This window comes from Neopsephotus bourkii, unplaced genomic scaffold (assembly GCF_033783945.1).
Source record: "Neopsephotus bourkii isolate Nb327-2 ecotype Australia unplaced genomic scaffold, CSIRO-AGI_Nbou_v1 NB_1288, whole genome shotgun sequence".
Lineage (NCBI taxonomy): Eukaryota > Metazoa > Chordata > Aves > Psittaciformes > Psittacidae > Neopsephotus > Neopsephotus bourkii.
In genome coordinates this window covers 257,682-279,760 of record NW_026901772.1, presented here as the reverse complement: position 1 = coordinate 279,760, position 22,079 = coordinate 257,682, and positions in this window count along the sequence as shown.

The following is a 22,079-nucleotide window of genomic DNA, read 5'->3' as shown; positions in this document are numbered from 1 at the left end:
GGCCGAAGCCTCCATCCATCTTTACTGAGCTGCTTTCTGTCTCTCAAGCATGGGAGAGGGCAGGAGGGGATTCAAGGTCCTTCTTGCATCTGCAGGACCAGGGCACAAGCAGGGCTGCACCCAGCAACCCATGCCCCATCTCAGACCCCCAAAGGATAAATGCTCCTGGCTCAGTAATTAAAGTGAATAAACAATGCAGACATTAATCTTCCAGCATGAGCTGGATTTATGCCGTTGTGTTACTGATTTGGCAAAGAATTTTGAAAATACGTAAAGCTCTGCTAAATTCAGGTAACTTTTTGTTGCTGAACATCCCTACCCCTGACAAGTGACAGGATGAGACGTGCTCCAGAACCACTCTTGTGTTACCATTCACGTCAGTAAGCCCATTGAAAATGCAAGATTGTCTTCAAAGGGCTTGAGAAAGCTCCCTCACCCTTGGGCAGCCTGGATCCGGCCCCTTCACTGAGGGCATCGTGGGTCTAGGGCACAGCTCCACACTCAGGTTTTAGGGGGCTGCTCAGGGCCTTGTGCACCCCAAAGGAGTGGGGACCACCGGAGACCCTGTTTCCACACTGAGGCCTGGGTGATTGTCCTTTGCCATCTCTGCCTGCCCATGGCCACCATGTCCAATAGCCACGCTCTTCCAAGGTGCCCAAAGTGTGAGGTGATGGCAGAAGAGCAAAAGTGAACATCGACTATTTTTAGTCAAGGAATTGGTTGCCAGGGACATGAAGATAATTCCTTCCCCATATATCAAGGCAATAGCTGCGGTGCTGTTTGAGAGGCCTAATTGAGGGGATTTATAGTAAAATGCAACTTGTCAAATGTGGCAAAGGCAAAATAAAACAGTCCCTGAGACGAGGAAATCAGTCCATTCGTCATGGTTAATCTGAAGCTCCTCGGTGCGGCACAGAGACAAATGTGGGAGATGGGTATTAGGGATGGGGAGACTGAAGAGACAGATTGGCTCTATAGGAAGAAGGGAGAGGGGCGGTTTAGCCTGACTTCATCTGCCTTTGGTTTATTATTCTTATTTATGTCGCTGCACATGGTTTGATGCTCCTGTTTCTGAGCAGCTCCATGACAGGGGCTGTTTCTGTGACTTACACCACTGCAGTGCTCCTACATTGTCCCCTGCACTCATCCCCCTCCTTGGTGGGAAAACCACACAGCTCCATGTGTCCAGGCTGCACAATGGGGGTGAGATTGGAGCCAGTCGCTGCACCAGGGGCAATGGAGCACGTGTGTCCCCGCTTCCCACATGCAGCATCAGTAGCACTGTGGGCCATGTTTTGCTTCCAAATGGGACATCTGTAGGGATAAGATACTCCTTGGTGTCATGGACATATAGATCAGGTTGATGGAAGAATGGAGTTTGAAAACACAGCTGAGATCACAGCGTGCCTCAGTTTCCCTATCAGTGTCTTGAGACTGTTTCTTTCCTGCTTAAAGCGAGTGAAGCTGAGGATGCTTTTCAGTGTGGTGCTTGGTGGAGGAAGGACTCAGGCCATGAAGCTGCATTAGTAACTGCAGGCTGAGAAGGAACCCACCCCGACACAGCAGGTTTCTCCCATGGGACTTGCTTTCCCCCCTGGTTTTAAAATCCAGGCTTGGACTTTTGCGCCTGACCCTTTTCCCTCCTCTTAGACCTGCAGAGAGGGGAAGAACACGCTCTCAGACCCTCCCTGACAAAAGAAAGTGGTAGCTGGGACCATGGTGCCCTCATTCCAGGTCACCACATCATATAATCATGCCCCAAATTTAGGTAGCCCTGTTGTATTTGACCATTTTATAGTCTGTCTCATCCTTGCAAGCCTTATGGCTGCTCTGAAAGGGACAAGAGGAAAACTTAAACCACAGACCCGTTGAGTATGTTGAAGAGAAGGAAGCCAAAGGTTTGTTACTCAATCAACAACTTCCTTTAACGGTTATTACCTTTGAGCTGTGCTGGCAAAAACTTTTCTTAGGTGGCTTCTGGACACTTCAGATTCCTCCTCATCCCATCAACCTCTGCTGCAGCTCATAGCATCCCAGACTGGTTTGGGTTGGAAAGGCGCTTACGATCTAGTTCCCACTGCCATGGGCAGGGACACCTTCCACCAGAATGGGTGATGGATGGAGATGCAGAAGATGTCCATGTGGTGATGTAAGGACAGACACCAGTGGACATGCATTAGGCTGGGTTTTGCTCTGACTCACTGCTCAGTGCATCTAACGACTGATTCCTTCAGTATATGGATAACTCCCTCCTGCCTTTTCTTCTCCCTTCCCCCAGGCTGTGTGCATCAACAGGAGATACCATGTTCACAAAAGCACCCAAACAGCCAAACAAACCAAGCAAACTGAAGGAACCCATAAAAATCTGGGATCTAAATGAACACCTCATTTGATTTCTGAAGGGCTTAAAATAGCTTGTCGTATTTTTCAGATTTCTTTTGAGAGGAAGTGTCAATTTTGAGTAGAACAGAAACACAAAAGCTTTTGTTTTACAGCTAATGGAACCTCAAGGCAGAACGCTAAACTAATCACAGTAATAGTCATAATTACTGTTTTTCTCAATCAAAGTGCTTTAGCAAAGTCAACCACTATTTGCCCATCAACTGATTGGCATTTGCATCAAACAGAACTCCATGGTTTTACTCTGCAGACTGATTCCATCAATCCACCAGCAAAAAGTGATCTGCTTTCATGGACCGTATAACAGAGACATGCATGACCCAGTCAGCATCAAGCCATCCTGTTGGTGACTGTGCCTGCGTTAGGAACGTGGGGACCCATCCTGCCTTGCAAGGTGCTGTTGTGTTTTGCATGATGCTGTTGCATGGACGTACAAGAGTTGCATGCGTGTACATGGCACTTGCATGGATGTACAGGAGTTTCATGGGAATACATGAGGATGTTGTATGGATGTACAAGAGTTGCATGGGAGTAAATGATGCTGTTGCATGGATGTACAAGAGTTGCATGGGTGTAGATGATGATGTTGCATGGATGTCCAAGAGTTGCATGGGAGTACATGATGCTGTTGCATGGACATCCAAGAGTTGCATGGGAGTACATGATGCTGTTGCATGGACATCCAAGAGTTGCATGGGAGTACATGATGATGTTGCATGGACATCCAAGAGTTGCATGGGTGTACACAATGCTGTTGCATGGGTGGTAGCCAGTGCAGCTCTGCTGACACAGGAACTTGCCTGTGACTCTGGGGATCTGCCAGTGGTATGGCCACATCCACAGGGTTGTACATATTGCCGCTGATGCACCCTTCCTTTGGGCATGACCACACAACATCAAATACAAAAATACCCCTCCCACTCACCAGGTCTGCAAATGCCAGTCAAAGCAGAAGAGATTCTGGATGTCTTTAAAACCTGGTTATTTATTCCCTGTACATTTGATGAAATATTAATCTCCTCATCTGCAAAAGGCAATCAAATAAAGCGCAGAAGGGATGACGCACGCGGCCTCGGAGGAGGGAGCAAAAAGCAGCAAAATAAAAGTACCAATCCAAATGTAATGTAAAATTCTATAAGAAGCATCACTGTGGTGGCAGGAATGGCAGAGACAGAGACCTGGTGCCCTCAGGGCAGATGGGCTCAGGAGGCTGAGTAAGACCATGCTGGGAAGAGGACTCAGAGCAGGCAATTGCTTGGGCAGATCTTAAGCTTTCCTGTAAGGGCTGTTGGTGGGATTTCTTTGAAGGTTTCCCCTTCCTTCTCTTCTGCTTTAATTAGAGGGTGGGTTTGTGCCAAGACGCCAGCCAGCTTGGGCCATTGTGCTGGAGATGGGAGGAAGCCAGACGGTGGATGTGTTGGAGGTGGTGCCGTCTGTTACTCGTAGCTGTTTGGCATGGTGGTGACTGGCAGTCTTGTGGGGAAAGAACTTTGGTACGGGAACGTCTCCCTTCGAAGCTCAAGGCTGAAGCAAGGCCCTGTCTCCATCTGATTTCAGGGTAATGCAACCTGGAAATGGACTTAGCTGTTGTTTGGGGTGTTTTACATGCCTACAGCCTCCAAAGCCCCCCTCCTCTGTCTTTCTACACCCAAGAACATAGAATCACTTGTGATGGAAAGACCTTCAAGATCAAGTCCAACCATAAATCATCTTGTAAACATGGCTCTTGGAACGCATTCATGGCTACTGTGGATGGTGCTGGTCCAAAATGGTTTGCAGTAGTCAAGTCTGGCAAAGGGTTGCTCAGTTTTGTATCTTCTCAGCCCATTTTCTTGCTATCTTTGGGGATGTTGGCACATCTTTACAGGAATCTCACAGACAATCTGGTATCTGGTGAATCCAAACACTTCCCACCTTCTCTGTTCCTCCAGCTGTGGGCTGTGTAGAGATGAGGTGGTTCTTGTGGGGAGGGATGCAGAAGGCGGCTGGCCTACCAGTTGCGGTGATAGAATAATTTGGCCACATAAGTAAAACCAAGGCTTCATTCCATAGAGTTTAAGGTCCTTGGCAGTTTGCTGACTGTGTTTCTCATGTGTGCCTTACTCCAGCCAGGACTTTTTCTTCATGAGGAATAATAATTAACTCCTGAGTAAGGGTCAACCAAAGGACTGCAGTTTCCTACAGGGATAAAGAGGAAGAGAAGGGAAAGGAAGGGAAGGGAGGGGAAGAGAAGGGAAAGGAAGGGAAGGGAAGTCCACTTCCCTCATGCATGTCCTTGGCTATACGGGATGGAGCCAGGTATGAAGAGCCCTCTTTCACATACAGGCTTCTGCATGGATTTTTGACCTCAGGGAATGCCCCCTGGCAGGAATGGTGCTCGGTGGTGCAAAGGCAGCCTCGGTCAGGCTCCATCGATGCTGATGCTGGGCTACCGGAAAGCCTCATCTCCCAGTTCACCGTGCTCAGCCCCAGACTGTGCAAGGTCACCAGTCTGTGTCCTGGATGAGGTGTGTGCTAGGGAGCTGCACTCCTCCCTTGCCATATCCCAGCTGCTTGGCACTGGGTGTGTGAACCTCTCAGCACTGCAGTCCGGCAGCAGAGCCCTCATGGATGCACGGATGGGTGTCTGCTATAGCTTATTCCTGTCTCCTCATCCGTCTTCCCTGCTTTTTCCTGCCTGCTGCCCAGATGACATTCTCCAGGGTGCTGGGACCCTGCAGCTGGGCTGGGACGTGCATCAGCAGCCTCAGCATCTAATTCAATTCTATATCAATCTTGCTACTTGTGTGTTGCCAGTTATCCAGAAACCAGCCACACAGACAGCTGCACGTTCACATTTTCAGCACAGGGAGGAAATAGGCAGAGCTGGAGCTGCCTCTTTATGTGGCAGCCCAAGGTGCGTTGGCAGCACTCTTACCTGTGAGCAGGTGAAAGTCACACTGAACTCTGCAAGGCACCGTCCATCATCCCAGCTCCTGGGCCTTCCAGAGAGGCAGTAACATCCTCTCCAGTGCAGGGATGTGGTCTCATGGGGCTTTTACTACTTGGGGTTTTGTTGCTACACAGGATGAATCAACATAGCTAAAGCCTCCACATTCCCATTAACTTGAGCTGCTCCAAGCTACTTCCAGTTTCTAAGGTGTGCTCAGCAAGATGCACAATGCCAAATTTACCTGGTTTAAGCTGAGTGAGCTCCTGCCTCTGCACTTAGAATCGTAGAATCAACCTGGAAAAGACCTTAAAAATCTTCATATCAAGCCATTCCCCAGCACTGCCAAGGCCACCACTAATCCATGGCACTGAGGGCATCATATACATGGTTTGTGAGCTCCATGCGGTTTGACTCCAGCACTGCCCTGGGCAGCCTGTTCCAATGCCTGAGCACCCTTTGGGGAAGGAATTGTTCCTCATCTCCATCTAAACCTCCCCTTTGATAGCCTTGCTGCTGCTAAGAAAGTCATCATCGTGTCCATGCATTTCTCCCCCATGGGAAGGGACTGGCTCTGTTTTCTGTGTGGGGAGGTGTCTGTACTGCTCAGGTTTACTGTGAGTCCCAAAATCCTGGTCTGTGTGCAGGCTCCAGCTACTTGAACCTGCAGGAAAGATCAGCTTCTATTCCAGCAGGAAAATGACAAAACCAGGCTGGAAAACGTGACTCAAAAAGGAGGGTGAGAACCCCAAAGTGGAATTTAGGCTTTTTAATAGCTGGGGCCTTCCAGTCAGTGGAGGTGATTCTCAGCATCAGCTCCCTTGAAGCTGAAGGTACCAGAACAGGTCAAGTGAGGCACAAAAATGCCCTTCAAAGAGTTCTGGTCCAGGACATATTTTCCTGAGCACTTCCAAGGGCAGATTGCAGGAGCTACAGCTGCTCCAATGGAAGTTGTCTCTTCTGCTGACCTCAAAACCTCATGCATATTTCCCTTTGGAAAGCCATAGGGAAGAGACTTGGTTCTTACCAAGTGGCTGGAGTGTACTGGAGTCTTGGCAACCAGTAAAAAGCTTTTAACCTAAAATTAGCTGTGGAGCAGTGGGGGCTGCTCTGGCTGCTCACCTGGGTCTCCAGTAACATCATTTGTGGTTCTCCTCTGTTCCTGGGCTTTCTAGTGCTGGTTAATCTTTCTGACAGCTTATCCCAGGTCTCTTAGCATCACCTGCCCTGTCTCCTCAAGGTTAGCTTGTGCAGGTTCAGTAATGGTACGTAGTGGGTTTGTCAAGAGGTCTCTTCCTCCACACAGATCCATTTGCTCCTATGCGCTGAGCCATAATGCAGGGACCAGCATAAAAGCCTCTATGGGATGATGGGGAAGCACACTGAGCATTCACAACTGAGGCTCTACAAGAGGATGGGAGCCTGGTCCAGCCTCAGAGGGATGATCTGAGTCTTGGTGCCCTTAGATGCTTAGTAATAAGGATCCAAGAAATGCCTTAGCAAGGCATTTGGAAGAGGAGGGATGTGTCCTTGTCCTTGGCTAAGGGTTGGGCTGAATCCCCAGCTCCTATGTGCCATGAGGTCAGAACAAAATGAGTCTCCAATCTGTCACTGCCTCCAAGCAGAGACCGAACATTCATTATCCCGTGTGGTGCACCTGCAAGGATCGTGTGCCCTGCTCTTGCAGCAGCACAGGTATGAACAAGGAGCAGTGATTTATGTCACATTCCAATGTGCTGAGCCAGTGCTGGAGCCTGCTGCACCTCGTCCCTTCCCAGGACGCTGAACTGCCTCCCAAGCAAATCCACACGTGTGCTCTATAAGCAGCACATTGGAGACAACATCCTGCTGAGAAGTGAAGCGATGTAGGTCAGATTGGTGCTTCTCTGAGGCACCTGCATCCCTTTGACCTTCTCTAGGGGCGGAGAAGACAAATTCCGGCATTGCTTCCAGGTTTCTTCACTCTGTTTAATCCATCATGTTTGCTATTAGGGTTCTACACTTCCCTGGCATTTCCTCAGCATTTGCCTTCAAGAGATGGGATGTCCCAGCAGTTTCCCTTTCCCCTTCCCAGTTTAGGCAAGGGCAAACAGGGACAGCCACCAGCAGCCTGGATGGGAGTGTGCAAGGATCCCGGGATGTGCTGGCTCTGAGGAGGCACCTAAGGGATGTGGGGAGATGGAGGAGAAGGAGGAGGGCTGGGAAGGAGGGAAGCAGTGACAGCAGCAGACTGACAAGGCTGGAGGAGCAAACTGCAGGTAGATTGGAATCTGCTGAAAATGGGGCTAAACCAAACTGGAGCCCCAAAGGCCAAGCCCTTCATCATGAGAGCATCACTCACTGCCGCTTCCTATGCCTGCATCTGCTGGAGAGCAGCACCAGTTTGGGAAATCAGGCCCTGTTCTGGTGTTTTTCAGCTCCATGAGCAATCTGCTTTGGCAAACCCAAGCTCCTCTGTGCTATCTTTTCCCATATTGTAAACTAAACTTAAAGCCCAGCTTGTAAAGGACGTTACAGAGGGAAAGCAGAGTGGATCAATGATTATAACAGGATAAGTTTGAAGGGTAAAAGTGAGAAAGCTTGTGGGTTGAGTGAAAGACTGTTTAATAGGTAAAGCAAAGGCTCCGTATGCAAGCAAAGCCAGCAAGGAGTTCCTTCACCACTTTGCATCCCCAGGATAGCAGGGCTCCATCATGCATAGCAGTGACTTGGGAGGACAAACATCACTCCAAATGTCCCCTGATTCCTTCTTCCCCTGTGGTCTGGAATATCCCTTGGATGAGTCCCAGCCAAAACCAGCACACAGCTTCAAGCCACAAGAGCTGGGCTGAGGTTAGGAAAATGGGTATCCCCAGGGAAGTGCTGTTTGTGCCCAGCAGAGGGGTTTCGGGGCAGGATGCTGGTGCTGGGCAGCGTGGGGATGGTCACTGCACAGGCTGTAGATGCCACCTAGGGGACACACGCAAGACTCCAGCACCTTCTCCTTTGCAAAATAAATCCCAGAAGGACCAAATTCAGGGGCTCAGAATCAACCACCAACAAGAGCACGAGCTGGTCCATGAGTCTCCTGATGGGCTTTCTGTGTTCCAGGCTGTACCTGCCTGTAGGCAGGTTTTATCTGGGCTTCGTTTCCTGGATGGAATGGCACAGGCTGCTGTGATGGGGACATCCTGCCATGTTCAGAGGGTGAAGAAGTACAGAGGGACAGATAAGTAAGTAGCTTTCCTCTGCTTTTCATGGCTCTGATCTCTGCACACATCATGTTTTAGCAAAGGGAAGAAGAACAATAAGAAGGAACTGATAAGCTCAGCCTGTTCATGCTGCAATGAGATGGCACTGTTAGTACGATCTTGTCTAACCTGAGGCATCCAGGACCTCTGCCAGGCCCCTGGGTGTCCAGAAGAAATGTGACTATTGTCAGACTCTACCTAGAACAGAGCTATCTTGACAAGTTGTGGTTTTATTTCAGCCTTCAGCATGTTCTTTTCCCTATTACCACTCTGTTATCATCATTTATCATGCCTTGTTAGCCAGGGACCACAAGCACTTGGCTTAGATTGGTGGGAAGAAGGAGGCTGTGCATCTTGGTTGAGATCAGCCCTTCTCTGTGATCCCATCAGATCCTGGGGATGCTCTGGTCCCTTTAAGACGCATTTATTTCATGTGGATCTCTAAAAGCTTAGGCTGTATTTTAACATGAGCTTTACAGGGCTGCAGCTCCCATTAGGGGTCAGGATGGTGGCTGATGCAGACCAGGGGATGCTGGGACTATGGCAGCAGCTGGACCATATTCCCATCCCTAAACCAGTGTCTGGAAGCTGAAATCATCCCATCTTTCCTAATAGCAGGATGAGTCCTGATAGCAGGATGAACCAAGAGCCTGGATCTCCTCCATGCTATGGGGCCCAGTGGCTTTTCTACTGTGTTTATAGTACTGTGATGAAGGTGCACTGGGAGTTTGAGCTGCAAAAGTAATAGTCATGAAATGAGTTGGTGTGATTAACCTCGTTATTCCAGGCAGAGGACCTGGATCAGCCCCAGTCAGTTTAATGGCTGCTCTGTGGATATTACCCAGCCGATACATCTTCCATGTAATCACCGTGCTGTAAGGATGAGACAGAGTGATCTGTGGATGTTTGCCTGCCATTTAACCAGCCCTGTGGTGGAGGCTGGGATTATTTAACACACAGTGATTCAGAGGCTGGGAAATGCCAGTCAGTGGGAATTGGCGATCCCACCGGATCCGAGAGGGAAAAGAGCTAAGGGCATCTCCGTGTGGAGCTTAGGAGGCACTGAAGTATTTTGTGAAGCAGGATCCCATCTTTCACCTTTCTTCTTTCAGTTCAGTTTGGTTTCACTTCTGTACTGCTTGGTGGGGAAGGTTGTTACCTGTTACCATAAGCTCCCTTCTTCCTATCTATCTGCCTTAGGGCACATGAATCAAGCCCTCAGCAGGACAAAGCTAGAAGAAGGAAGAAAGTCATTGGATATAAGGGAAAAAATCAGCTCGAGGAATGCATCAAAATGGGGCTTGGAGCACCTTGCTCTAGTGAAATGTGTCCCTGTCCATGACAGGGGGTTGGAAGTGAATGAACTTTAAGGTCCACTCCAACCCAAACCAGTCTGGGATACTATGAAAAGCATTGAGTGAAGGCTGTGTGCCAGCTCTGCAAAGCAAGTCAGAGCTATTTGCTAAGCCTTGTGTAACACATACAAAGATTTCCTAACATCTTCCTGGAAAATGAGATCTTGTTGAGCTGATTGAAGGGAATTATCCAGAGATACCCTGCTAATATGTTGTGACAAGCTCCCTGCTGCAATGCATTAGGGCTCCACTTAAATGCAGCAGCAGAGAGAGCGTGTGAACAAGCCAGAGCTAAATAGAGGTTCCCTATGTTCAGCCGTGACACCCAGATACATCAGAGAGAGGGAATGAAGACAGCCAGAGGCAGTGACAGTGACCCAGGGCAGGATGTAGCCTGTCTGTCTCAGTGAATACTTTGAATCATCATTTGCTCTGAAACTGGGGGGTTTTGGGTAGGGAGGGTGGCTTTCCAGTTGTGATGCTTCGTTAATATTAAGGGTGAAGGAAACCAGTCAGGCAGGATCAAGCCCCTGGTCTGGGTGATGCTGGTGAGCTACAGCACATAGCTGGGCTCTTCAGTATAACCTGGAAGCCAATCTTAGATCCTACCAGCAAAAGAGCTGGTCCTTAAAAAGTAATTAAATGTCTTTCTGCCTGTATGTACCTCAGTATGTATGAACTTATTTTCCCAGCTCCACTCTTTCAATAACAGCTTTTCCCTGGGGATGTAAAAGTTGGTACCAGCAGGAGAAAAAAGGCTCTCACACTGCACAGCGTGAGATGTGAACTGGAAAAAAGCAGGCTTTCATTCCACTGTGCTTTGCAGAGATTTGCTGTTTGTGTTGGGGAGGGTTTACAGGACCACGGTGTGTTCACACGGAAGATGCTTTGCAAGCAGGAGGTCATTGGAGCCAACAGAACAAGGAGGGGATATCTTTCATCCTTCTGGACTGGCTGAATCACATGAAATGAAGACATGAGGAGTGACCCAGAGGGCCCGAGGAATGGCCAAATGCAGCTTCACTCATGACAAGGCAGAGTCCAGCCCAACTGTTGAAAGCAGAGATGGGCAAAGCTGAGTTTGTCCCCTTCTACACTCCCAGCAGTGTTTCTGGCGGAGCAGGACAGGATGGGATAAGTGCCCAGTGCTGCATCTAAAGCCACAGCTGGCACATCTGGACCCCACATTTCCCTTGCATGCAGTGGGAGTTGCTTGCTCTGAGTGGGAACCAGCGCATGCCACTGGATGCCAAACCTTCCCCTGGTGGTGATGGGGTCAGCTTCACTGCGCAGGGCTGTCCCCCAGGAGGGACTGGGATGGAGGGACTTCTCCCAGGCAGCTCCAGTGTGGAGACCCGTTTGTGTGAGCCAGGCTGAGAGCACAGCAGCGGCTGCAGAGGGAATTGCCGGAGGCAAGGAGCGCATCCAAAGGATCAGACGGAAAACGCTGAGCGGTGCCAGATGCAGGCAGAGCGCCCGGGTCCAGCGGCAGCGCTTGCAGAGCAGAGCCCTGGCTCTTGAGACCAGCTGCGATAACTGCTCTGCTCCACAGGGAGCTGCCTGAGGGCACCTTTGCTGGATCAGAAAGCGGAGTGTTTCTGCACCTAGCTGACTTGACAAGAGCATGCCATGCCGGAGGACAGGAGGCAGTGCCAGGAGCGGGCTAAGCAAGTACTATCGCTCCTGCCCTGGCCGCTGAGGCTGCCCCAGACCTTGCTGTGAGCAGCCAAGTGATTTGTGACGGTCATATATGCATGAGCAGTCAGTTCCCACATCCTGTCTTCGCAATGCTCTCCTTTAGCTTCTCGAAAAGAAGCTCCAGAGCCTTGGACAACATGGTTTAATGTGAGGTCCCTGCCTATTGCAGCAGGGTTGGACCTCTCCTTTTCTCTTCTCTCCTTTCTTCATTATAGCCCATCTTCATTATCTTCAGCCCTCTCTTTCTCATAGCAGCCAGGTCATTTGCTATTCACACTTGGCAAAGATTTAATCACATTTTCTCCTGACAACATCATTGTCACTTACAGGTACCAAGCACATTTCAGCTTGAGACCCATTCCTGAAACTGGTGGTAGATGGCCTGACTTTGCTGCACTTTGAAGAGTGTTTGCATATGAAATAAAGATGGTTCATTACAGGGAGAAGTGCCAAAGGGCAGCAGCCACTTAGGGTCACATCCTAAAAACTGGAAGCATGTGTGTTGGGAGGGGGGAAGAAGGGAAAAGGTGTGTTGGGCAGGGGGAATAGGGAGAAAATGAACAATTAAGGGTGCAGTGGGGAAGGGCCGTGGCTATTCTTGATGGTGGTCTGCCTGTGCAATCTCTTGGGTTCAGGTAGCCCAAAGCACAGAGCCCTGAGCGATCTGAGCTTGCCTCTGGCCCTGGAGAGTCAGATTTTACCGTTTCCCTTGCACTGACTGCAAACTTGGGGCTTCCTATTTACTATTCTTTTAAGTAGCATCTTCCAAACCAGAATCTATTGCAATAAATTGAAAAGAAATGGCAATTCTGATAACCCTGGTCGTGCCATTCCTTGGGAGCTGCCTGAGCCTCTTCGCTCCCTGGAAGCCACCAGGCATAATTTGCTGTTTGGAGGGAGGCTCTGATCTCCCTTGGTTTAATGACTGCATGCAGGTCTGATTGGCTTCTTGCTGCTTTTATCCGCTCCACATTTCATGTTCTTTTACAAAGCAAACTTGGTTTTTAGAGCATCTGCAAAATAGAAGGGGAAAATTATACCCCAAAACAACCAAACTGCACATTCTGGAAGCAAAGCCCTACTGGGGTAAATATTGGAGTTCATTCTAAACCTCACACCTATGTGTGTACATGTGTGAGGCCTAGGATAGACCAGAAGGGGAGCAGAGTGAGATCCATCATCTGGATCTGGAAGTTTGACCATTAAAAGTAGGCTTTGAGCTGTGCATCTTGTTGCCATTGGCCATGGGCTCACCCCCTTTGGTCTTTTCCAGGCTATCTCAAATGTCCCCAGTTTTGAGGGTATCTCCCATGCTGGGTTGTCCTGCTCAGTTCTCCACCCTTCACCCACCCTTGCTAACTTCCCTCCTGCTTACAGCTCCCTGCTTTTCCACCTCCCCACCACCATGGAGCTGAGCAGAAGCCTAAGCCTCTTTCCCTGACTCCCAGCTCCTGTTGAGCATATGAAGGTTTGCAGATGTCATTTGGAGAATAGATAAATACCCATAATATGTTCTAGCCAGAGCCTTTGGAATGATGCAGCCTCAGTGAAATCAGTGCAACTTTCTACACCTTTCCAAGCTGAGTGGCAGGCAAATAAAGGCATGTTCTTCCTTCTGATTCCTCCAAAGTGACAGACTGAAGTTAGAACTGTGTCTCCTTCCCACAGGAATCTATTAACTCCTAATGTTATGAGCAATGTTCAGTTAATAACGTTCCTTCTTTCTCAATATGCCATCTATGCATGGAGGGGAGATAATGCCAAGCACAAAGCCTTTGTTAATGCCACAGGAATATATTGGATCCTGTCTTTTGTAAAAGTGCTCTATGCTGTGTGTGTGAGAGCAGGAGCGCATGAGGATGCTCAAAGGGGGATGAGGAGAGAAGCCATAAGCTTTATCAGAGAGGCTGTAATTGAAATTAAATTGCATTTGATGTACCATGATTAGCAATTCCAGTGTGAATGTGAGACAGGCAAAGCGATAGTCCTCATGTGAAATGCTTTGTTCAATCACTTTACATTATTAAAGTCATTTGGAAGCATCAGTCCTTGCCATTGGCACAGGCTTGCCTGACCCAGGAAATGTGTGCTCTGAAGAACATCATTGACGGGCCAAAAAGCTAAGTGATGTGAAGCATCTTGCTCTTTTCTATGCAGTTAACCACTAGCTGTGGATATGCTCTGAATCAAAAGCCTCTGTTTGTCTGCTGCCGGGTCAAGACCTACTAAAAGAGGCACAAAAAGGAATAGGAGAGGATTTTGGGACAGATTTTGCAAGATTGGGCTAACAGGGAGTTTACCCATAAGTAAAGGTACAACTTAAGCTGTAACTATAGCAGTTTTGTTCCACATGGATGGGTCTGCTGCAGCAGGCTGAAGAGCAGAGCCTTCTGTGACAGCTCTGCCAGGGAGAGGGAAGCATCCCCTGGGTGGGTTGTAAGGTACCAACAACACCGTCACCAAGTGCAGTTGGACTCCAGACCACCAAACCAGTCTTGCTGGGGGCTTCAGCCAGCCCTGAGAGTTGTCAGTGTCCTGCTGTGTCCAGCTACCACTTTCTGAATAGCTGAAATGCAACTGAAGGTGCAGAAGAGCCCAATATAGGAGTCCATTGGGGCAGCTTGGCAGAGGGTCTCCCATTTAACTGTGCAGCTCTATCCTGCAAGTTCCCCAAGCTGTCTTTAGTGACCCATTTGGCCATGATACCATGGTTATCTTTCATGATGGCAGTGCTTAATTAAGTAGCTCCTGCCTCCTCCTCACCCCATTCCTCACTCCCCATCCCATGTGAAGCTGTTGGTTGTGCTGGATGTGCAGTTTCTGGCTCTGCTTAGGCAAGTGGATGGGGAAACCAGCTGAAGCTTTGAGTTGCCCCTTCTCCCATTTTCTTTCATACAGAAAAGAAGGTGTCTCTCTGCCTTATCATTTTCCAGGACCAGTGCAGGTTTCAGTGAAGGAAGTTGTCTGAATGCAGAGCAACAGCATCTCTTTGTTGGATTATTCTACAGACAAAGGTCTGTGGAGGCCCAAAGGTTTTCAGCACACTGAAGTTGCAGTAATGTGACACTAAAACAATCCCTTTGGATCCTGAGAGTATGAACTCCTAAATAATTCAGTCAGGGAGGAAAATGATCCCAAGATGTTTATGAGATGGATGAAGGGATTTTAATTACTCGGCAAGATTTCATTTAAGCTGCACAGCGCTCCAGAAGGGGGGAATATTAGCTCCTTTGTGAGGTTTTATGCTGTTTATAGCATGTAGCCGATGAACTTGCTTTCACTGCAGGAGTGGTATACATCTTTTTTAACCATGTTAAGAGCCCTCAGGCTCTCAGGTGGTCCCTGGTGTGCAATGGGCAATGCTGGGAAAGTGATGCATGGAAAAGACCACTGTTTCGCTTTGAAATAGCAGGAGCCTGGTGCTGTCTGTACCAATCCGGATAGAGGCTGAAGGAATTTCTTACTCATCACAGATGCTACTTTCAAAAAAGTGGTGGGAAATACCTTTGGAAGCAGCTAAACAGAGAGCTGCAACAGCCAGAATGAGCTAAATCAGTTTCTGAGTCAGCCCTGCCCAAGGGAGGCTTCAATTCCCAGGTATTTAAAACCTGGCCCAATTTTACTTTTCATTAAGGGATGAGGAAGGTGAAGTGTCTGTGTGATAGCAGCCACCAGTGCCAGGGATGGCGTAGTCCCTTCAGACCCGCAGACATCCCCGTCCCTGCACTGTGAGTCATCCCCCCAGTGCCATTTACTCAGCACATTCTCCCACTCAGCCTGAGTCACCCTCAGCTGCGGTGGATTCCCCACTAGGATGGCACTCGCAGGAGCTCACCTGACGTGTGTATTCTTTGAGTATAGATCTGGGAATAACCCCATGTTTCCAAAAGCTAAAGGTGGGAGCTGGTCTCCTGCTCTCTGCAGAGCTTTTTGGACACATCTGCATCTACTTCCTTGGCCCACTGAACCTAACGTGTTGTAAAAACCCACAATCTTTCTGTATTTCATTTTGTTTTCTTCCCATTTTCTGCAGAAAGCCTAAATTTGGATAAAAAGCAAGTACTGAAGACCCTGCCTTTCTGCTGGACAAACTCCAGCTCTGGGCTTCTCCCATTCTCATAGCTCAGCCCATGACTCCCAGCCCCGTTGGAGCCTGTTCCATGTAGATGAAACTGCAAAGTCACTGTTCAGCTTTCACATCACTAAGCTCTTGGGCCTGCTGGACACTTCTTTTGGACACAGCCTGTTTGCTGCAAAGGCATCCAGCTTTGCTCTGGAAACAACAGAAGCGTGGCTGGTGCCTTGTTGGATGGATTAGTCACGCTGATTGTGGAAACAACCATGACGCCTCATTTCCAATGCAAAGCTGCCCTCGTTCAGACCCTCACTATTGACTCCTTCTTCTCCTCATTCATAAGCACTTCACTACCTTGTATTTTCTCTGTAGGGAGACAGTTATTCACTGTGCTCACATCACCTCTCAGTCTGTCTGCTTTTTAATCAGCTAACCAGACTGAGCTCTTTATATCTCCCAGGGTACAGCATCTTCCCTAGGTCTCCAATCACACTTAGTCCCTGATCTTGGTCCCTTCTGATTTTATACCTCCTCTTAAAGACCACAAATGCTGGCAGAACCTGAGCTCTCCATATAGATAGAGCCAGGGGAGCTCAGATTAATTAGTTGTGTATTTCTGGCTCTAAGGCAGACTCCTATTGCCTCCAGCCCATTCGACAAGGCTGGAGTTTGGTGCCAGCATGCCATGCTATGGGATGGAATACCCCTTTGGCTGGTTTGGGTAAGTTGTCCTCCTATCTCTGCTTCCTCCTGGCTTCTTGTGCCCCTCCCCACTGCAGAGCATGAGACTGATAAGTCCTTGATCAGGGTAAGCATTACTTAGCAACAACTGAACCCCTGGTTTGTTATCAGCACTGTTCTCAGACTACAGCCCAAACACAGCACTGCACCAGCTACTGAGAAGGAATAAAATGACTATTACAACTGAACCCAGGGCAGATGAAGACAAGGTATAAACAGAGGGATCAGAACAGGATTATGGTAGGGGAGACTTGTAATCACTGGTATCTCTTCTTTGCTAATCACTGATTTATCAAGCTTTGCATATGACTTTTGCATGTGATTTTCTATCTACAGAGAAAGAAGCATTTGATTGTGGTTCTGCATCACTCCACCAGAAACATCCCACCCAAAGGTGCTCTCCTCCTGGCAACTCTTATTCATCTGCTTCATTAGCACAGACAAGCCAGGCTTTGTCAGGAAAGGTAATAGCTTTCCTCAGTCCTGTTGGGCAGATAAAGTAGGTTTTGGGCCCAGTGCTTATCTTTTAACCAGTATTAAACCAGAGGCCTTTCAGAGCAGAGACAGTAGACAGTTGACCAGAGACAACCTCAGTCCATCGATGGCTAGTTATTCCCAGCCTTTAGTTCCCAAATAACTCAACCCCATGATGAACTTTCCAGTTATTTTGCCCTTGACTGGCTCTTGTGTTGTGGTGTGGGACATTCTGCTTGTCTTCTCTGGGCAATGTTCCCTCGACTTCTGCAGGTTCCCCTATAAGAAGGGTTTTTCACTCATTACCATTTAGTATCAGTGCGCTGGAGAACTCATTGAGCAGCTTTTTAAAGACTGCTGAATAAAAACGATCTCAGATTGTCAATCTGAAAAGATACAGTTTTGTTCCTACCAGGTTTTGCTTCACAACCTCTTTTCTCGCTAATGGATTGAAAAGTCTTTTATTTCTCTCATTTTTCTGCTCATCCACGAACATAAAAGATAAATATTATTGGAGATCTTTTCATGACTGCTGGTATATGTTCCTTGGAGATGTGCAGAGGAATGAAGCCTCATCAAAGGACTGAGTCTGGATATCACCCAGTTCATGTTCTTAGGGGGAAAATAATGACCAATGTCTTGTGAGAGAGGAAGCTGTTTCTTAAGATACTTTAAAAGAAGAAACAAAGGCAACCTCTGACTCTTGTTCTGGAAATAATACAATTACATAGAGCCCATTAAAGCCCCACATGATCATTTATAGCACACAATGTGAGAAACTAAAGCCTCCAGGAAAAGCCGAATGAAAAGGAAGAAGGCAACAGAAGTAAGTATCCCACTATTCACTCTTTTCTATTGGGGGACATCACACATCTCAGACACCTGCCAGCTGCCCTTCCTCCCAGCAAGCAGCTAAGGCGGTGGAAGAAGGGAGTGCTCCCTATGCCCAAGGCTGCCAAAGTAATTCCTGTGCCCTGGATAGTGAGATTTGCTTCATCTCTGAAACAGCTTTCAGTAGAAAAGCTGCTTGAAATATGAATCTGAGTTTCTGCAGACACCTCAGGGGTTTCCTTCCTGCCTCTGTTGCTGACTAGAGTCAGATTTAAGGGCTAGCAGTGTGAGTACAGCTACACTTCTGGTGTCTCTAGGTGGAAGTGCTTTGCTGAGGGTTGGCAGAGCAGTGCGAATGGGAGCTTGGACTCCTGTGCTGTAGTGGATATGCGGCTGATTTAGTGAGAAAAACTTCCTTATCTTTCTACTGACAGGGTCTTTGTGGTCAACAAAGCAGAAATGTGCAGGAGAAAGTACAAACACATCCACCCTACCTTGCCCTTCTACTGCCTTTCTATCCCGTCTGCCGCCTTGCTGATACCCATCCCCATGTCCTCCCCAGTGAAGGCTCACCCTCCTCACCCTTCCCACCACTCCATCCTGAGCCACCACTTCTGCAACAAGCACTTGCTTAGAAACTCAGTTCAAAGAAGAAGGGATGAAGGATTTGTGAAGCTGGCTGGGAGACAGCGCTGAGCAGGGGTCCTTGCATAGAGCATGGGTTCAGGTCATTGAGGCTGGGAGGCGAGTGCTGTCTGGGCTGTAAGGAAGGGAATAGGGAAGATGTTGTGCCTGTTACTAATAACAAATACACATATGGACATAGGAATAAACCAGCTCAAAACTGAACTTGAATTTTGCCCCCAAAAGTGTATTGTGACAGTCAGGGGCAAAATAGCGCAGGTGTCCCAGTCCAGCTCTGTAAGTTTAGGCTGATTTCCAGACTTGAGGAAAAAAACCACTTTCCTCTTCATGTCAACTACCTGCACATGTACAGGAAGCAAGCTGCTCTCTAGAAAGCCTGGGCGATGGGCATAGGTATGCCTTAGTCCTCCCAGCCTGCATTTGGGAGCCCCAAGCTTCAAGGCCCTCTCTGCTATCCCTGCCTTGTCAGACTGCAGCACTGAGAACTGACAATAACATGAAATCTGTGTTGCTTTCATTTGTGAATCTCAGTGGTCCCATCAAAAACCAGTTGGAGGTGGTGCTGGAAATCCAGTATGGTTTGAAGGAGGAGGGATTATCATTTGATCTTGCAGTATAATTTGAAATCTTTCTTTTTCCTGGTTTCTGAAATCAAGAAGCAACTTGAAAAGACACCCAGAATTGATTATAATTTCTTAAAATACTGTGACTTGAATCAGTCTCCTCAATTAGACAGAAAGGATGGAGTGGGGAAGGATAAATTCTGGTTTCCCAGTCTGATGGAGGAAGGGCCCTCCTGTGTTTAAGAAAGCCCAAACGTGACTAGGAGGAGGTTGCATCTTCATAAGGTGCCAATCTCTGTGTGAGCCTCACACATACATAATCCTTATTACACAGTCCACAGACAACTTGCACTCCGCTCCCAGACAGCCACCCACCAGCCATTGAGCATGATGATGCTCCTTGCATGACAACCACAAAGTTCAGCAGCTCAGAAGCTGTGGAGTGCAAACCATGAGGGCAACCATCCCATCTGCCATATCCCATGGTTATTGCTGTCTGAGGTGCTGCAAGCTGTCTGTGAAGTTCCTGGGGCTGGAAAATATGATGTAGAAGCAGTGGGAATGTTACACACGTCTGAAGAGACAGCCAAAGGTTGAGGAGTACCTTGCTTCATCTAACACAGAGCTAGACACCTCCATCTAGGCAACCACAACAAGCCCTTGTTGCTGCTGAGATGCCTCACTCCTCTTGTTCCATTGGCTTAGACACCAACCCCATACACTGACAAACATGCAGGCATCTCACACCAGCGACTGGTGCTCAACCTGGGAGGGATTCTTCATCACGGACTGTAGTGATAAGACAAAGAGTAATGGCTTAAACTTACATAGGGGAAGTTCAGAGTAGATATAAGGAAGTTCTTTCCTGGGAGGGTGGTGAGGTGCTGGCACAGGTTGCCCAGAGGAGCTGTGGCTGTTCCATCCCTGGAAGGTTAAGGGATGATCTTAAAGTCGTTTCCAACAGAAAACATTCTATGATTCTATAATGACCACACATTCTGACACAGAAAAAAATCATCAAGAATTTAGAGGAGAAACAAATGGACGTAATCCCTTGGCTTGTGTTTGGCAGCCAAGGTAAGGAGGATCACTCAGCCCTCCCTGCTTTCAAGTGCCTGAACTGGTGACATGAAGCAAATGCAGCGACACATGAACGGATGCAGGTCCTGTTCCTGAGTGCAATTCTTGTATTCATTCCAGTACATGGATGCAACTGAATGCTGCAGAGCTGCTGAAAACATGCCATGAACATGAGGGTGGGTTTTGCAGTGAAATAGGTACTACTTCAATAGCAGTTTCTCCTCAGGGCTGTCACGGGCCTTTGTCAGCCTAACTGGTATGGGGGGTGCTTTCCTTCACTGGTATATTGTTCGAGCTGTGGTGGTGGTCTGGCAGCACGTGTGAACATTAGCAAGGTGCAAATGCACCTGGAATTGAGGTCTGGAGCAAAGGGCTGAGGTACCCCCTGCTTGGAGACAGATAACGCTCTTCATCTATGACCTCCAAACACTTGACAGTCTAATCCCCACTGCAGGAAAATGCCCCTTGCCTCATCTGCACCCCTGAATCAGTCATCTGCAGTAAAAGGCATCCTGCTTAGCAAACTAAGACATCTTCTCATCAAACATACTTGTCCTTCTAACCCAAAGCCCTGCACTTCATAATGCAAGACTGCAGTCCAATACAGAAATACCTCTCTCACTCATCTACCTCTGCATGGGAAAGATTGTGTTGTAGCCGTGATGAGAGGTCAAAGCAGATATAAGAAGTAGAAAAGAGACCATATTCCGAATTAGATGAATTAGATGAAAGGTGGGGAGAGGTAACTGTTTGCCTGCCTCTCATAAGGAGAAGGGGATCAGCAAATGGAAGTTGTTTGATGCATTTGGCGAGTTATTATCTCATTATAGCTCTACATTTGTGAAACAACAGCCTTCACATTGGAGCAGATGTGCACAGCATCTCTGTGTCACCCTTTGGAGCAGACCCTCAGGCTGGACATTTCAGGCTGGACCAGCATTTGTGTTTCTCTCATTCTATATCTCTGGCTTGGAATCTCAGCAAACTCTGTGACAAAACCCAATCCCAATTACACTTTTCCCTTGATTCTAATGCTGGTATTTTTCACCAGTGCTTGTGGTGACTTTGAGCTCTGATCTAAGCCTGGGCAAAAAGATCAGAGAGTGTATGTCAGCTCTTGTTTATTGAGATCTGAGCAAGAGCTCTTTGTGTCTTGGAGTGGACAGAAGAAGTGAAACAAGGGCAATAAACATTTGCTCTTTACCTGCAAAGGAATTTCCCTGTAAGCCTCACCAGCCTCCAAAAATATCTTGGCATGTTATTTTCTCCTTTCTCTTATTGATCCTGGAAGCTGTCACTGTGACAGACAGTGGAAAGGGCTCTGCAAACACCCCTCTCATCACGGAAAGCTTTCAGGTGCCTTTTAATTTTGCATATAATTTTTATTTTCATACCTTCCCAGTGTTTTCAGCACCAGTTCTTGAATCCAGGAGAGGGCTCATTTATTTCAAGCCTAAATCAGTGACTGTCTGATTTGCTCCTGATTGTGTTTCATAATTCCTCCCTCCTATTACACTGGAAGCAGTTTTCGATCTGAGGATTAGGTGCTGAAAGCAAATAATGGGCTGGTTCAAAATTACTTGGAAGAAAAATAAATAGATGAATAAAGATCAGGATCCATGCTACTGGACCCACAGAAATTCCTAGTGCCTGTCTGGAAGCTGCTGGGTGAGATAGGTGGGTTTGTGAGCTCTTCAAGTGGTCTGTAGAGATAATACATCAGAAGGATTTGCTCCGTACCTCTGTCTTTGCACAAAAAGTAGTGTTTCCTGTACATTGGTTAGTCATCTGAAACTGGTTGAACATATTCATGAAGCTACTTCAGATGCCTGAATTTCCATTCAGGCGTCACTGATGGATTGATTCTTGGTTTTCATCTTTGGGCACTGAAAAGCTGCTTGATGCCTCCATGTTCTGATCACAGATACTACAAAGAGCTTCAAAGACGGGTCAGATCTGGGATGTTCCACTTCATCCCCAGGAGAAATCTCTCCAGGGTGACAGACTTTGGTCTTAAGACATGAGGAGCAGGGCAAGGAGGGATGAGGCTGGGTGGTG